Raw genomic sequence first — 18,177 nt, 5'->3', positions numbered from 1 at the left:
AAATGTACTTCCTCCATCCAGTACACTAAGGGTTGGCAAATTATGGCCCATGGGAGAGATACTTTTTTTGGTAAATAAAGTTTTACTGAAACACAGATACAACCACTTGTTTACATTTTGTCTATGGGTGTTTTGGGAGGCAACAACAGCAGAATTGGGTAATTGTAACTGAAACTGTATAGTCCTCAAACCTAAAATATTTACTATCTACACTTTGATGAAATGTTTGCCAACCATTGTGGTATAGAATTGTTTTACTAAATTTTTATTAGTCTAACAAAATAAAACAATTCACTGGCGTGTTTAGACAATTTACATTTAATATAATTATTATATAGTTAAGATACAAATCTTCTTGCTATTTTCTATCTGAACCATCTCTTCTTTCATCCTCTCTTCCTGCCTTATTTTGAACAAATTCAATTTTTTAGTATCCCACTATACTCCTCTACTAACTTATTAGCCATCTCTCTGTATACCTTTAGTAGTTATTCTTGGGCTTAGGTATGCAAATTTAACTTAGCATAGATTTAAATAATATATCACTTCCTAAATAACATAAAAATCTTGTGACATTTTATCTCCAATTCTCCCTCTGATTTTTTGCCCCATCATCATACATTTTACTACTACATACATCAAAAAACTCACAATATTTCATATTGTTTTACTTTTTTGACAAACAATTATTTTTTAATTAAAATATATTTTATTTCAGTATAACTGTTATATTCATTTCAGGTGTATAATATAATAATTCAATAGCTCTATACATTACTCAGTGCTCAACAAAAGAAATGTATTCTTAATTTCCTTTATCTATTTCACCCATCCCTCCACCCACCTCCCCTCTGTCAACCACTGGTTTGTTCTCTGTATTTAAGAGTCTTGTTTTTTTATTTGTCTCTTTTCTTTGTTTGTTCATTTGTTTCTTAAATTGCACATATGAGTGAAATATTTTATTTGACTTTCTCTGTCTGACTCATTTCACTCAGCATTATACGCTCTAGGTCCATCCAGGTTGCACATGGCAAGATCTCATTCTTTATTATGACTGAGTAATATTGCCATATATATATGTATATATATACATATATATATGTATATATATATGCTGCATCTTTTTTATCCATTCATTTATAGATGTACATTTAGGTTGCTTCTGTATCTTGGTTATTGTAACTAATGCTGCAATAAATACAGGGGTGCACGTATTTTTTTCAAATTAATGTTTCCATTGACTTTTGGGTAAATATCTGTAGTAGAATTATTTGATCATATGGTATTTCTATTTTTGGCTTTGAGTTATCTTTCACAAAATTTTAATGGGAAAAAGTCTTTTATTTTTACCTATTTATTTACTATTTCTGAGGCTTTTCTTCCTTTGTGTGAATTATGCTCCATTGAATACCATTTTTCTTCTGCCTTAAGACTTCATTTAATACTTTTTGTAACAAACGTCTGCTAGCAATAAATTCCCTCAATTACTTAGCTGTCTTATCTGAAAATGCCATTATTTTGGATTTTTTACTGGATATATAATTTTAAGTTCATAGTTTTCTTTCAGTGCGTTGTTTATTCCAGTGTTTTCTGATTTTCATTGTTTCCATAGAGAAGTCAGTAAATTTTTTGCCTCTGTGCTTTGTATGCAATGTGTCTTTTTTCTGGGCTTTTATGACTTTTCTTTTTATTACTAGCTTTCAGAAATGATGTCTTGGTGTGGTATTCTTTCCTGTTTGAAATTAGTTGAACTTCTTGGTTTTGTGAGTTTATATTTTTTATGAAATGTGGAAAAAGTCTGGTCATTATTTCTCAAATACTTCTTCCTCCTAGAACTCCAATTACACATTTTTTTTTTTTTTAAGACCAAATAGTATCAGGACACTGATATCATTTATTTATTTATTTATTTATTTAAGTTGTCTTACTCTCTGCTTCTGTTTGGAAAATTTTAGCAGCAATGGCCACCATCGCCAAACTGTGGAAAGAGCCAAGATGTCCTTCAACAGACAAATGGATAAAGAAGATATGGCCTGTACATACAATGGAATATTATGCCTCCATTAGAAAGGATGAATACCCAACTTTTGTATCAACATGGATGGGATTGGAGATCATGCTTTGTGAAATAAGTCAAGCAGAGAGAGTCAATTATCATATGGTTTCACTTACTTGTGGAGCATGAGGAACAACATGGAGGACATTAGGAAAATGAAAGGAAAAGTGAATTGGGGGAAATTGGAGGGGGAGACGAACCATGAGAGACTGTAGACTCTGAGAAACAAATTGAGGGTTTGAAGGGGGGTGGTTAGGTGAGCCTGGTGGTGGGTATAAGGAGGGCATGTATTGCATGGAGCATTGGGTGTGGTGCATAAACAATGAATCTTGGAACACTGAAAAAATAAAATTAAATAAAAAAAAAAAGTTCACTTTAAAATTAAATAAAAAAAAAAAAGTTCACTTACATTTTTACCGGCATTAATGCATTGCTTAATGCACCCAGTAGATATTTCATTTCATCTGTGGGAATTTCTAGAGCTACAAAACATTTTCCATGACTGTTCTCATTATTTTAATATTTCAATCTTCAGTATGTAAACGATCAGCTGTTTTAAAGTCTTTGCTAATTACATCATCCCTGTCAATTCTTGGTCTGTTTTCCCTGGACTGGCTACTGTATCTGGCTTTACATATGGGGAGAGGCCAGCATCAGTCCATGTCTTTCTCAGTGAGCTTAGAGTACATATGTACCATATGCATGAGGCTCCATGATCAAGTAAGCACAATACCTTCTTCACAAGAATGTGAGAGTTGGAGAAAGGAAGTAAAATAGTTTAAAAAGCATTTTAATAGGGATACATAATTAATGATAAATATCCACAAATAAGGGCTATTATGCAAGTCCACAAAGGTCAAATAAACCTTCTAAATAAATAGTATAAGTCATGTGATGTCCTCTGTTCTTTACATCTCTGAAGAAAAATATCTGATTATTCAAATGAAAGTTTCCTTATTTTAATAAGGCAATGAAAATTATATAAATTAATATTTTTTTACTTCTTTCCATCAATTTTGAACTTTAAGGAAAAAAATCAAGTGAACAAATAGATAAGAAAAATGCAAACTAAATGCTTGGCATATGAAGCCTCCCACATCCCAGTTGCTTGCTTCTGCTTTATTAAAAAATATATATATATTTATATATATATAAATATACATATATTTATATGTATGTATGTGTGCATACACACACACATATCCAGTAATTTGGAGTACAAAAGCAACATATACTTATTACAGCAATTTAGGAAAGCATAAAAAAGGACAGGAAAAATAAATTCACCCATCATTTTATACTAAAAGATAATCTCTGTTACATTTTGGAGTATGCATGTAGACATTCACTTTTTTTTTAAAACAAAAATGAGTAGTGAAAAGTTAGTTATCTTAGAATAGTTTATTCTACCAACATATGTGGACAGTTTAGTTGGACATTTGTTGGCCATTTTAGTTGTTTTCAAACATCATGATAAAATAATTCTTTTTTTTTTTTAATGTGTTTACTTATCTTAGAGAGAGAGAGAAAGAAAAAGAGAGAGCCAGCAGGGGAGGGATAGAGGGAAAGCGACAGAGAGAATCTCAAGCACACAACCCACTGAGTGTGGGATTCTATCCCAGGACCCTGAGACCATGATCTGAGCTCAAACCAAGAATCAGATGCTTAACCAAATGAGTGATCCAGGCACACCAAATAATTCTTGATAATACACTTAGGCGTAGTTTTTAGAAATGTGATCCCTGAGTAAATCAGTACACACATGTAAAGCTTTTGTTAGAGTTTCCTCCAGAGTTATTTTTTTTGTTAGAGTTTCTCCCAGGAAGATAACACCAAGATGTTGGACTAGAACAACTGCTGGATCTCTAAGTATCAACTACAACAGAAATTATAGACAGAAAAAGCCAAGAATACGAAAACTTAAAAACTCCTCTGGAGGGCAGGGTGGTATAGAAGACTGTTGTGAACTGGTAAATGTCCTTGTGCCTTGGAACCCAGGGCTCTAGGACAAGAGGCAGCCTATTGACTATGGGAGGACAAAATTGGAAATGAACTGTTAGAGTTCTGCTTTTGATTCTTTTCTGTCATTGCCTTGAAACAAAAATTGACTGCCCCCATATCTTCAGGGACTCACACTACTATACAAATGCCCTCAGGAGTAAAGAGTACTTAAAAATTTTTGAGCTGAGAAACAGCCATGAGAAAGGGTAAATACTAACCATTTACATTAATGTGGATGGAACTGGAGGGTATTATGCTGAGCGAAATAAGTCAATCAGAGAAAGACAATTATCATATGGTTTCACTCATATGTGGAATATAAGAAACAGCACATAAGATCACAGGAGAAGGGAGGGAAAACTGAAAACTCCCTGAGAGGGAGACAACCACAAGAGACTCTGAACTACAGGAACAAACAGAATTGCTAGAAGGGAGGTGGGTAGGAGGATGAGGTAGGTAATGGGTGATGGGTGTTGAGGGACCATGATATACTGAGCAAATGAGCATTAGGTGTTAATGCAACCTATGAATTACTGAACTCTACATCTAATTTAAATAAAAAAAAAAATAAAGAGCTGAGAAAAACATGGGGTGGGAGGACTAACTAACCTTAGGCAGTCATACCCCTACCCTTTCCTACCAAATCACAGAGCTGGTGATTTTGAATCATCATCTATGGATGCTGCTGCTTCTGATGGGATGGGGGAGTGAGGGGAAATGGTGAGACTCAGATCTGAGGTATCACTTTCCTGACTATAAATTATTGTGATTTCTTGGTGGCCTGAGGATTTTCTATCTACCTGCCATCCTCTGAAATCCGTTGCATTTCTATACACTAATAATGAAGTACCAGAAAGAGAAATTAAGAAAACAGTCCCATTTATAACTACACCAACAATAGTAAAATACCTAGGATATTTACCAAGAAGGTACAAGACCTTCTGGTACTCTGAGAACTCTAAAATGCCGATGAAAGAAAATGAAGTCAACACAAAGGGAAAGATATTCTATGCTCTTGAATTAGAAGAACAAATATTATTAAGAGGTCCATATTACCCAATACAATCCACAAATTTTATGTAATCTTTATCAAAATATCAAAGGCATTTTTTGAAGAACTAGAACAAACAATCCTAAAATTTCTACAGGACCTCAAAAGACTCCAGATAGCCAGAGCAATCTTAAAAAAGAACAAAATTGGAAGAATCACAATCCCAGATTTTAAGATACACAACAAAGCTGTAGTAATCAAAACAGCACAGTTCTGGCACAAAAACAGACACATAGATCAATGAAAAAAAAGAACAGAGAGCCCAGAAATAAAAACACAATTATTCTATGGTCAATTAATCTTTGACAAAGGAGGCAAGGATATGTAATGGGAAAAAGATAGTCTCTTCAACAAATGGTGCTAGGAATATAGGAGAGGAATATGCAAAAGACTGAAATTGGATCACTTTCTTACACTATATACAAAATTAAATTTGAAATCAGCTAAATGCCTAAACGTGAGACCTGAAACCATAAAAGTCCTAGAGGAGAACACAGGCAGCAACCTATTTGGCCTTGGCCATAGCAACTTCCTGCTAGACATATCACTAGAGGCGAGGGAAACAAAAAGCAAAAATAAACTATTGGGATTACATTAAAATAAAAAGCTTCTGTTCAATGAAGGAAATAGTCAATAAAACTAAAAGGTAACCTATTGAAGAGGAGAAGATATCTGCAAGTGACATATCTAATGAAGAGTTGGAACACAAAATATATAAAGAATTGATACAATTAAATACAAAATAAATAAATAAATGAATAAAAATCAAATAATCCAAATAAAAATGGGCAGAAGACATGAACAGACAGACATTTCCCAAAGAAGACATACAGATGGCCAACATCCACAAGAAAAGATGTTCAATGTCCTTAATCATCAGGGAAGTGCAAATCAAACCTACATGAGATATCACCTTATACTTCCCAGAATGGCTAAAATAAAAACACAAGAAACAGCAAGTGTTGACAAGGATGTGGAGAAAAAGGAACCATCTTATGCTTCTGATGGGAATGCAAACTGGTGCAGTCACTGTGGAAAACAGTATGAAGGATCCTCAAAAAGTTGAAGATAGAATTGCCATGATCCAGTAATTCCACTACTGGGTGTTTACCCAAAGAATACAAAAACACTATTTTGAAAAGATATGTGCCCCCCTCTGTTTATTACAGTAAATAATGCTGTAATAAGTGGGTGGAAGTGTCCAGCTATAGATGAATGGATAAAGAAGATATGGTATATATACACATATATACACATATATATATAGACCAGATGACTATATGGTATATATACACTCAGCTATAAAAACAATGAGATCTTGGCATTTGCAAAGACATTGATGGAGGATCTACGGGCATAATGCCAGATGAAATAAATCAGAGAAGGACAAGTACCACAGAATTTCACTCACATGTGTAATTTAATAAACAAAACAAAGAAAAAAAGAGACAAACTGAAAAACGGACTTAACTAAAGAGAAGAAACTGATGGTTACCAGAGGGGAGGTGGGTAGGGGAATGGGTAAAGTAGGTGTAGAGGATTAAGAGTATACTTTTTTTATTTTAAGAGTATATTAAGATTAAGAGTATCTAAGTGATGAGCACTGAAAATGTATAGAATTGTTGAATTACTATTTTGTACACCTGAAACTAATTTAATACTCTATGTTAACTGTACTAGAATTAAAAAATAATTTTTTAAAAAGGAAAAAGAAAAATTACTACACTTATTTAAACAATAGTATACAGAATAATGCTGACAGAATATCTTGGCAAAGTCTGTTGTCTTTAAAAATAGCTAGCAGCAAAGAAAAAGAAAAATTGACTGCAATAGTTTGTTATTTAAAGTAGATAGTTGCAACAAGATGGAATTGGGGAAGGAGAAAGAGAAAACAGGATGTCAGAATGTATAAGAATCCCTTTAGGGAAGATATATAAATGCTAAGTTGTTATTTTTAAGTAAAAAAGGATTAAAAAGAAGATATACAAAGTGTATGAAAAAGCTGAAATAAAATGGTAGAAAACATTCAACTCTATCAAAAATTATAACTATTATATGTTTATTGACAGTTTCTTGTTAGTAGGTCTATAAAATTCGTGCTTATAATCTCTACTCCTTTTTCTTTTTGTAAGCTGGAATACCTTTAATTTTTCTTTTAATAATATGTTGTTACTCTAAAGTTTCAAATTCTGGAGATAAAATGAAAATCATCTAGAGTTTACCACAATTTGGTATATATTGTAAAGGACATTAGACCAGATGACTATCTTTTACCAACACTTATCTTCCCTGAACTTTTATATCTTGGTTATTCTTTTGTCAAAATATTTACCTTTTATAGAAGCTTAACACATGCAACCAGAAGTATGGCAACAGTTTTAGGAGATACAAACAAGTGAATCAAACAATGTTAAATAATGTAAATCAAAGTTTCTGTTTGTGGAATAGTAGAGAACTAATGGAGCACAGAATTAATTTAGGTATGTGGCACTGAGAAGTTAAGTGAAGCAACGTGAGAGCCCACTGGTCAGGGTTAAAACACTGAATCCCTGGTCACTTCAAAAGGTGGAGGGTGACCATTCCATGGCTCAGTTGGACGTGTACACTGATACTGTCTAGGCATTTCCTGAGTCAAAGAAAACTGGGTCTGACCTATACATGTAAATGGGAGACCATCAGGTGTCATCAGTACTTATGGGAGGATACTGGAAGAAATGGAGGAAAAAAATCAAAAAGCACTTAAAGAGATCAATAGCATTCAAAGAAATCTCAAAAAGATGCTCAGAACCAGATAGTTTTACATGAGTTTTAACACACATTAAAGAAATAGTAAATTCATATCTTGTAAAGCTTTTCCAGAAATTAGAAGAGTAAAAGCTGCCCATCTTATTTTATTAGGTCAATGTAATCTTAATTCCAAAATGAGACAAGGAAAATGAAGAGAAAACAACTACAGCACATTTCACTTAAAAATGCAGATTCTAAAATTCTCAATAAAATATTTGCTAACCAAAAAATAACGTGTTAAAAATAATACACCATGATCAAGTAGGATATAAACTAGAAATGCAGTGATGGTTTCATATTAGAAATTCTATCCATATAATTCACAGCATTAATATACCACAGGATAAATGTCATGTGATTACCTCAAAGATGCATAAAAGCCATTTTATAGGGTTCAATAGCTATTTATGCATACCAAGCTAGAAATAAAAGAACTTCCTTAACTTAGTAAAGGTTGTATATTAAAAACCTTTAGCAATGGGGCGCCTGGGTGGCTCAGTGGGTTAAAGCCTCTGCCTTTGGCTCAGGTCATGATCCCAGGGTCCTGGGATGGAGTCCAGTATCAGGCTCTCTGCTCAGCAGGGAGCCTGCTTCCTCTTCTCTCTCTGCCTGCCTCTCTGCCTACTTGTGATCTCTCCCTCTCTGTCAAATAAATAAATAAAATCTTTAAAAACAAAACAAAAAAACAAACCTTCAGCAAGCATTATACTTAAGTGAGAAGTAAGATACTAGATGCATCCTCTTTAAGACTAGGCATAAGATAAGGATGCCCATTGCCACTAGTACTTGTTTAACATACTTCCAGAGGAACTGATTAAAGGTATTAGAAAGAAGAAAAGTAAGAGGATGGGAGAGGTAGAAAGAAAACTTTGATTATTTGGAATTGATATATGATCACCTATCTAGAAAAAACAATCTTTTAAGCATTAGAGAGTTCAGCATTGTTGTTAAAACCAAGATCAAGTTTCAAAAAATCAGTATTATTTCTCTACACAAACAATAGACATCAAGAAAATATTTTAATAAAATTTAAAATATTGATGTCTACTCAAAGAGCATCATGCACAAAATTAAAAAGTTGAAATAATGGAAGCAGATTTTTTTTAGTATCTAAAACTAACAGGAAATGAATATTTAGAATATACAACAAACTCTTACAGAGCATTTATCAAAAGACAAGAACCCATATGAAAAATAAAGTGTATGAACAGCAATTTCAGAAAAGGGAAGTCAAAAGGCCAATAAAAATATGAAAATATATTCAAATGTATTACTGATAAGAGGAATTAAAATTAAAATGAAAAACTACAAAAATTATGCATATGAGATGGAAAATAGCAAGCTCAATAATGTCAAGGATTGACGGGAGTGAGAGGGTTACTGTTGGTGTGGACCAAAGTATTTGATCAAGCAACTGGCAGGACTTGGTCAAATTAAGCATAAACATGTGTCCTACTACCAGCAATTGTGCTCCTTGATATATATCCCAAAGAAGTCCTTGCAAAATTCCATGATTAAATAAGTATGAGGATGCTCATCATAGCAGTGTTTGTTGCAACAGAAAATCTGGGTAGCAATCACTGGGAAATATAGGTTGTTCAAACACGATAGCTACAAACTATGGAATATTATGCAGCAGTAAGAAGCAATGTACACATGACAACATAAGTAAATGATAAGCACATAATGTTAAGTAAAATTAAGCAGTAAGGAACAAAACAAGATACACAGCACAATATCATATATACATAATAAAATTTAATACACATAAAAAAGGGGAGGGGGCAGGGTGGAGAGATAATTGACACAAGCCCAACCAAGAGACCCATGAAGGTTCATAATATATTCTCTTATTTATTTGAAATTTTCTGTTTAAAATATTTAAAAATATGTATAGAAAAAAATACATTATGAAAATACATAGAATAAACCAAAGAGAGCATTTCAGTAGTTACTATAATGACTATCATATTAGAATGGTTCCCTATGGGTCAAGGTCAGGAGCATGGGACTAGAAACAAAAATAAGATGTATAAATAAATAATATCAGTACTTTACACGGACCAACGATGACAGCATGCAATGAACTAAGGAGCACATTTAGCTTTATTCTCTATGCAAAGGTCCTTTAAAAAAAAATTCCTTATGGCTATTTTTTTTTTTAATTGGAGGGATCTGGTTTTAGCTAGTGAAGATGAAGGAACTACAAAAATAATTGCCTAATTATTATAATTCAGAAAACAATTGAATAGCTGTTCCAAGTAACCAACTCACCATATGTAACTATAGAAATGAATTAGAAATAAGCAATGTCATTTTTATTTTCAAGATAAGTCATTTCTGACAATATTCATCACAAAAAACTAGCAAAATCAATAAGCTGCTACCCACAAATTAAGGAGAAAAAATAGACTCTAAAGTACTAGCACTCTAAGAGAATAAAGAAAAACAGAACAAAAGGAAAAAATTTCCGCACCAGAGGCTGTAAACTGTTTTATTTCATTCACACAGTTGGCAAAAGTAGGTTTTTTCACAGGCAAAATTCTGTGCTGATGTTAAAAAATTAGGACTCTTCAAAATCCATATTTGTTTCTCACAAAAAATTGTAAAATCAGATTTAACAATCTCTTATTTCTTCCTCGGGAGGATTATAGAGCTGAACAATAGTGCCTCATTTATTGGTCACATATTCTCCAAAGTTACATTGTACCTGCCTAACACACAATGTTATTTAAAATACCTTTTCTTTGCACATAGTACTCCTCATCTCTCACTCAAAATTTTACCAAAATATATTAAAAAATTTACTTAGTAATGTAATCATATAAGCAGTCATGGGAGGCATGAGCAGAACATGCTAAATGAAAGGATATGATGGGTCAAGAGAAATCTCTGGAGACTCAAGAAATAGTAAAAAGAGGTTTGGTATTCGGAGGTAATACCGTGAATATATGAAACTATGACAGGGTTTTTGGAGTGGTTAAAGAACAAGTTTCTAATGTAGTTAACCGATTAACCGATGAATGAATACACTACATTAAGAAGAAAGTGCAGTGGATAGAAAATTTTTTTTAATATTTTATATATTTATTTGAGAGAGAGACAGTGAGAGACAGCACGAGTGAGAAGGTCAGAGGGAGAAGCAGACTTCCCGTTGAGCTGGGAGCCCAATGCGGGACTCAATCCCAGGACTCCAGGATCATGACCTGAGCTGAAGACAGTCACTCAACCAACTGAGCCACCCAGGCGCCCCTGGATAGAAATTTTTAAGTATTCTTTCAAGTTAAACATTATTGAGTTCTGCTTACAGTTTTAATGGAAGCTACTTCATTTCTTCTCTATTCTTCTTACTTGGTTTGCACACTTCCATGATAATACATCAATTTTATCAATTGCTTGTTATAAATGAAATACAATACTTCTTGTCAAAATAGTGTTAGGGCATACATATTTGTGCCTGAATATGAATGAATGTGGTGTTGAGGTTTCTTAGGTAGGGCCAGTGGTAAAGCCAGTTTGCCAAGTCAAAGTACAGTCTGGAAATCCTTGTCATTTAAATGAGATTATTTATATGGTTGTATTTATTACTTACCTTGAGTATCTATATTTTAAAGATCTTGTCTGTAAACCATATAACCTTCAATATCTACTTCCCACATGCAGAAACTGATTTCCTCAAAAAGCATCTAAAAAAGAAGAAAATATCACAAATTGGAGGAAATAAATATTATTTCATTTATTTTAAATATAAAAGCAGATTATTCAAAATTATTCTTTATGAGTTTAGTAAGTTTGGACAAGGGGAGGTGTATCTCATAGGACATATTTTATATAAATAAAACAGTAGTAATAATGAGATCTTTCCATTTAGAAGAACCAGAAATTTCTATGGAACACATATTTTGATTCAGGTCATAAAATTTTATACTTTCTATAGTACTGATTTTACCTGGTTACTTTGTTTCTATGAGCATTCTTAAAAAATATAATTTTAGATATGCCTGCGTGACTTGGTTGGGCTACCTACTCTTGATTTCAGCTCTGGTCATGATCTCAGGGTTGGGGGATTGAGCCCCGACTTGGGCTCCATGTCTGTCTGTCTGTCTCTCTCTTTCTCTTCCTCTGCCTCTCCCCTCAAACCCCTCTGTGCTCACTCTAAGTAAGTAAGTAAATAAATAAATAAAACATTGTTAAAAAAAAAATCTTAAATACATTGATTCTGATGTCCTACATGAATATAGCCCTACCCTAGAAAATATTTTCCTTATTACAAAAATATATTCTTGATTACATCTAAATTGCTTACAAATGCCAATATCATAGAGATCAACTAGTTATTGTCCTCATAAAAAAGGTCAATGTCACTTTAATCACCCAATCAGTTCTTTACACCAACCTAGGGAAACTCTACAGAGTCTTTTAAGAGAAATTGCCACTAATAGAGAATTAGGATCATCCAGAGGAAATGTTCTTTGCTAAAGGATTTTTATTCTGACTCTCCTTGATTTTTTTCAAGAAGCCTAAGACAAGCAGTTAGGGAAACAGGATTCAGAGGCTAGTGTGCCATACCTTTAGTACATGGTTTTGAGTACTATGGACTCCCAAGCCATATGTCAAAAAGTTTTGGATTAAGCAACATGATTATTCTTTTTGGACATTAATGTAGATCTCTCATTAGTGTAGTTTTTCAGTCGCAGCTGCATATTAAAAATACTTGGGACACTTTTAACTATTTTGAGACTCAGTATACTTCTTAGATACTCTGATTTAAATGGCATGATGTGGGGTCAGGGTGTAGGAAGGAAGGATATCTGTTCTTCAGGTATAGAAACAATCTCCTTCCAAGTATCTGATTTAATTTCTACAGATCAATAAGATTAGCTTAAAAAAATACAGTCTACAGATATCTATGAAACCTACAAAAACTACTATGAAAACCTATGAAAAATATGAAAAATACTGAATACTTGCTAATCTGACTACTAACAAGTGTGACATAAATGGTGGTTGCAGGGAATTTCAAAGTACAATGCACTTAAGGACCAAAGGTACTCCTTTAAAATGTAGAATCCTGCTAGGTGTTATGCTGGAGATTCTGATTCAGAGAAACTAGGCTAAGGCCATGGATTGTCTATTTTTACAGACATCTCTGGTGATTATAATGCAAAAGGTCTATAGTCCCTATAAAAGAGTGCTATAAGAATTTAAAAAAAAAAAAAGAATTTATGAATACTATTACTATGACCTTCATTATTAGCATTTATAAAAATCCTTGAGTTTTATTTTAAGGTAATATTTCTAATCTTAAAAGATAATCTTAAAACACTCAGGATAGGAAATAACTTTAAAATGCAAATAAGACTTTAGCAATAAATCAATGTAGATAAGTTAAAATAATGTTTATGGATAATATATTTTTTAAGTTGTGCTACTCTCCTAAGTAAACTATGTAAGTAATTAACACAATACTGTGGCAAAAAAGAGAAAACTAGATTATATTCTGTAATGGGAATTAAACCTAACACTATATATTTAACTACAAACATGCCCTCAATGATCAGAATTAAAAATTTTGTTGGCCCTAACTTAGCAGGAGGGGAAAGCTCTTCTAGCATCATTTGCTCTAAGAGCAAAGCTAAAATTTTTTTTAAAGAAAAAGTCTTGAGTCATTTCCTTCAACACACACACTAACATAACTTACTAAAAATAACATGAAATAGGCTGTTAACATTTTAGATTTGAAACTTCTTATAAACAGGTCCAGAAATACAATCACGGACTTCTCAAATGTCTTTCATGAACATGGATCTACTCCACCTCTCAAATCTGCAGGATCAGATGCAAGTGTGGCTCTGGTTTATAGCTACGCAATCAGGTCCCAACGTCTTTTGGCAAGATTCATGATCTTTTACTATTTGACCTCAGCTGCCTTTTGTTGTTTACCTCTCATCTCTTCATCAACCAAAACTTGGCTCAAATATTGCTTCCTCCTTGAAGGAAATTTCCATCAATCTGACACTAAAAGCTTTCTTTCTCTTCTGATTTCCAGCACTAATTATTGCAAATTACTTAGGTAATTAATCAGGTACTCACTTATGGTCCTTTATTTCTATCTTTTATTATTAAGATTTGGCATGTTTGTTTTATTCCCTCAACTAAATTATATTTCCCAGCAAGCCTGAAAGCATTTAATAAATATGTGATGATTTTATTTGTTAGTCTTCCCAGTAACTGAGTATAGCATTTGACAGTGATTGAGTGAGGCATCCAGCTTTTCTCTTTAGTATGCCTTACAACTATTAATGATTTAAAAATTGTAATTGTGGTCTCCCTATCCTGCAAGAATTTGTCCATCTCTTTTGAGGCTACAACACCCAACTCTCTTAATATCTCATAATCCAGGTAATTTTAGTCAAAGGAGGGTAATGGTGTAATAACTGCTCTTAATAATAACAATGAATTAACAAGAATGCACATTTTATTTTATTTTATTTTTAAAGAATGCACACTTTAAAGAATAAATTAGACTCTATTTAATTATACTTAACATAGAAGTCCTAGGAAAAAGATTTAGTGTTTCCTTAGAAAAACTACATACTTTAATAAGAACCAATAACTCAGTAAATAACAGCATATATCACAAAACAACTCAAAGTATACATATTATTTTTTAATAACTAAAAATACAAATTTATAGATAAGTGTCTGCAATATTTTTTTAAAGCTAACACTTCTTCCTTGCTTTGAGATACAGTAATGAGAGCTAACATTTATTGATTTTTAAATCTAACCATAATTAATTAAATTTTTACAACAATCCTAAGAAATACTATTATCATCTCCATTGCACAGATAATGAAATTGAGGAACAGAGAGATTGACTCATCCAAGATTCTATAGTCAGTAACTGTCAGAGCTAGATTTCAAACTCAGACAGTCTGTAATTATCTACAATATTTTCTGAAGCCACTGTCCATTAAACTAAAACTCCAGTAGCTCTGGAAGCCTTACTGAATGTATCTTCATATAAATTTCTGCCTTCCACCTTCCACCCTTTTGCAAGCTTTATCAGGTTTCCCACTCAAAGGAGAATGCCATGGGGGTCCATTTCCAACTCTTCTCACAAAGAGATGATTTCTTTTTCTTTTTTTTTTTTAAATTATGTTCAGTTAGCCACTGCATAATACATTAGTTTTTGATGTAGTGTTCAATGATTCATTAGTTACGTATAACACCTAGTGCTCATTCTAGCACATGCCCTCCTTAATACCCATCACCCTGTTAACCCCTCCTTCAGCCCCCTCCCCTCTGAAACCTTCAGTTTGCTTCCAGGGGTCCACAGTCTCTCATGGTAATCTCCCTCTCTGATTTCTAAGCCCTCATTTAGTGCTACATACATTCTATTATTTCTGTACAATTTAAAGAATAAATTCACTGTATAATTTACATAATAAAACATAATAAATACTAAAGATTTATCCTAAAAACCTCATTCTTGCTTCGAATATGATGTCTTCCAAGCCTAATAACATTAAGTATAGATCCATGCTGGATATTTTATTTACAGTTTTAACTCATTAAAAAAAATTTTACAAAAATTATACCTTTTATAGAAAAATTATACCTTCTCTATAATCTTGAAATATGGAAGTTTTTACAGTAAGAAAACATGCTTTCTGCTTCCCTGAGCTATAGGACTATATCAAAACTTAAAATACTGCTTCTTTTTCTTCTTCTTCTTCTTCTTTTTTTTTTTTTTTGGAAGCGAGAGAAAGTGTGAGTGTGGGGTGAGGGGTTAGAGGGAGGAGGCAAGAGAGAAACTCTTAAGCAGGCGCCAATGCCCAGCATAGAGCTCCACGCAGGGCTTAGTCCCCTGACCCTGAGATCATAACCTCAGCCGAAATCAAGAGTTGGATGCTCAACCGACCGAGTCCCCAAGGCACCGCTCAAAACCTAAATTTTTATAGGTAATTGCTCTCATACTATTAGTAGAATGCAATTTTGTAGACCTCAAGATTCCATTTATTCTAGTAGGTGACTTAAAAAAAATCTAATGCACAAATTTCAGATGTGGCTGAATGGAAACAGAATACAGCAAAGCATTAATGAATAAAATAAAATCTTTCAGTCTTTTATTTCAATAAAAACCAAACATTCAAAGAATTAAAAATATATTTAACCCTTGCCTGCTTGCTTATTTGCCTTGTTTGCCTTTTTTTTTTTTTTTTTTAAGATTTTATTTATTCATTTGACAGACACAGATCACAAGTAGGCAGAGAGGCAGGCAGAGAGAGAGGAGGAAGCAGGCTCCTGGCTGAGCAGAGAGCCAGACAGGGGGCTCCATCCCAGGACCCTGAAATCATGACCTGAGCCGAAGGCAGAGGCTTTAACCCACTGAGCCACCCAGGCGCCCCTTGCCTTGTTTGCTTTTTAAATGTTTCCAAATTTGTTCAGTATGACAAAAGTTCTAATCATGCAGTGAATGGAAGTTTTTTTTTCTCAACTGTTTTTAGTTTGGAGATTAATCTTAGCCTGACTGTATTCAAGCCATTGCTTAGTACCAGTTAAGTCCGTTATTAAGTTTATTCCAGATCACTCATTTAGTGCAACTTGCATAACTCTTATTTATGGTTTTAGCGCAACTGTTCTATTTACGTTGAACAGTATAAAATTCCCTCATTGGATACGCCCCAGTCATTGTCAAAAACAAAGAACCACGGGTAATTCTAAATCCTGTCCACCAAATTAGGCCTTGTCTTTAGCCCTCTTGTAACTTGCCCAGATGATCTGGCTTCAGTTAAGAAGCTATATTTAAAGTCCAAAGAAACTAAAGTTCTTTCTATAAAAGTTGATAATAACCAGGCTTTCAAGGTAAAATAGTAAATGACATTTATTTTTCATTAGAGAAAAGAAAGAAGCAATCTTTACTTCTTCTTACTTTCTTTTCCCACCAGCATTCTCTAAAACTGTTTATCTGATCTGGACAGTATATCTCTTCCACTGGAATAAATAATCAATTTGGTTCTACAGACCACCTTAATTACATCTGTTATTTGGGAAATACCAGTGAGTGATTTTTGACTACTAATGTGCTAATGAGAGCTAACGTTTTTGGGCAGAAAGAATTATGTACAACATTTTGCCAAATATAATACCAAGAACAGCATGTTAATATTATGGAAATAACAAATTCATTGAGCTTGTTATCCTATTGGGCTGGTTGAAAGAGTATTAATGAACTAATAGGGTTTGGACCTAGTTAGTGGGTTGGCAGCTCATTTATTACTCTAATTCTAGGTAGTTTCTCCCAAATTCAAAAATAAGGTTCTTGAAGACCACTATGGATTGAGAACTCAAGGCTGAGAAAATAAGTATGTTGTAGGATTTGGAGATGGAAATCATGTGAATATGAAGGTCTCAATTAATAGGCTTACATTCAATAAAACAAAGACATTTTAAAGAAATCATTTCCATTTATTTTTTCAAGCACCAAAACTTTTTAAGGATTTTCTCTATGGCAGTGTTACAGAAATAACCTATAAAACTATTCCATATAATATAGCTTTATTATATTTTTTAAAGCTCTTTTACTTTTGGAAATTATAAATATACTGGTAACCTTGCTTTCTACCTAGCTCTAAGTGTTGGCACTGTTAAAATTTATGACTAGGATGATATTGATACTATCATCGTATTTTCTCAGGTTCTGCCTCTTGCCTCTCTGACTCCTGAATCAGTAGTCTCTATTATACATTTCTAGCTGTATTTTCTACCTGTTATCTTTCTCACAGTATCTTTAGAAACTATTACCACGAACATCACCTCCATTTTCTTTTTAAAAACATCATGTTCCTCCTTTTCTCATTATTATCAATAACAGGAGTTGCCTACATTTCCAGAATGCTGGAAATAAAATATTTTTTTAATACTAAAAAGGTCTATAGAGGAAAAAAAAAAAAGAGAGAGAAAAGAGAAGAGAAGCAACAGTGATACGTTGATTTCATTGTTCAGGATTATGCTAAAAGCATATAAGCATATCTTGGAAATATTGTACATTTGGTTCCAAATCACCACAATAAAGCAAATATTACAATAACATCAGTCAAATGAACTTTTTGGTTTCCCAGTGCATATAAATGTTATATATAGTCTACTATATGTTATATATAGTCTACTCAGTGTGCAATACAGTCATGTCTAAACAATGTACATACCTTAATTAAAAGACACTTTATTGCTAAAAAATGCTATCATCTGAGCTTTTGACAAGTCATAATCACTG

The 18,177-nt window shown here is 33.1% G+C and overlaps 1 long non-coding RNA gene across 2 annotated transcripts in view; it reads right to left on the bottom strand.

Annotated features, from left to right (window-relative positions):
* The window catches only part of LOC131826993 (uncharacterized), a 213,239-nt gene that overhangs the window by 24,328 nt on the left and 170,734 nt on the right, over positions 1–18,177 (bottom strand). For both annotated transcript variants that reach the window (XR_009351844.1, XR_009351843.1), the window contains one exon: positions 11,488–11,581. This is a non-coding gene — a long non-coding RNA (uncharacterized LOC131826993). The remainder of the gene's footprint in view (positions 1–11,487; positions 11,582–18,177) is intronic.

The sequence above is a fragment of the Mustela lutreola genome, chromosome 3 (assembly GCF_030435805.1).
Source record: "Mustela lutreola isolate mMusLut2 chromosome 3, mMusLut2.pri, whole genome shotgun sequence".
Lineage (NCBI taxonomy): Eukaryota > Metazoa > Chordata > Mammalia > Carnivora > Mustelidae > Mustela > Mustela lutreola.
This window is presented reverse-complemented; position numbering and strand designations above follow the sequence as displayed.